The sequence below is a fragment of the Penaeus monodon genome, chromosome 34 (assembly GCF_015228065.2).
Source record: "Penaeus monodon isolate SGIC_2016 chromosome 34, NSTDA_Pmon_1, whole genome shotgun sequence".
Taxonomy (NCBI): Eukaryota; Metazoa; Arthropoda; class Malacostraca; order Decapoda; family Penaeidae; genus Penaeus; species Penaeus monodon.
In genome coordinates, this window is record NC_051419.1 from 2,998,459 (window position 1) to 2,999,520 (window position 1,062).

Sequence of the window (1,062 nt, forward strand, 5' to 3'; positions counted from 1 at the left end):
AAGGAACGAAAAAAAGGTTGATTAAATCTTTAAACCATTTATTTTATTCATTACACATAACAGAGCATCGAGCTACATGGTGCCGCCAGAGGGAGCATCTCCAAGACAACTAAATACCATGTATATACAAGTATCAAACAAATCATAGACATCTATAAATCATTCTGCTGTTGCCACGAAGCATATAAATATACATATGTTCAAAATGATCTATATATTCATGCAAAAATTTTCTCCAAAAAACATGACATTCAGTAGATCTAGAATCCTACAACTAAAACAGTGGTGAAGATATATGAACATTCTGTATTTTATGTTGGCTGTTGTTTTCTCTTGTATTCAAGAATGTGTACATGGATCAATTGCAATCGTCTCATGTTTCATTTTGCAGTACTAGAAAATCCGAAAAAAGAATGCTGTAGCTAATAGATCAATGTACGTTTCGGAAAAAGTAAATTTTTTAATGGTGCTGTAGATTCTTTATTCTGTTTATCATTTTTATCAATAATTTTTTTTTTACTAATATATTTCCCGCCGCAGATTACACATTAAGTTATAATTTTATATCATTATCATCTTTTAAAATCATCGATCATCTTTTACAGATCCATAAATAGAACACCAAATAGAAAAGATATTTGTCCATAGGCTTAGAAAACAACACAGCAACCCCTCATGACGCCGCACTGACAAAACGGAAAACGACTCGTGGATATTTACAAAGAAAACAAAAATACCACTGCATGACGTCGAAATTCTAAATCATGCACACCCTAGATAGTTTTTTTTAAGTGATTTTATTTTTTACCTAACTTACCCCGCTGGGATATCCTCCCCGTGTAACATTGCAATGGTCACTGATTTAGTCGAAGCATGCAGTCCAATTGGGGACATTATCGTAATACAAACACTATCCCGTTTGAGAATATGTGGAGATATGTAGACTGTGGTGTTTCAATGGAGTTTATGTATTTACACTAGACATTTTATTAACATAGGAGTATTTCTCGCAATACTCTCTATATATCTTGTTCAAATAGTCGTTGATTGTATTTAGTTCTT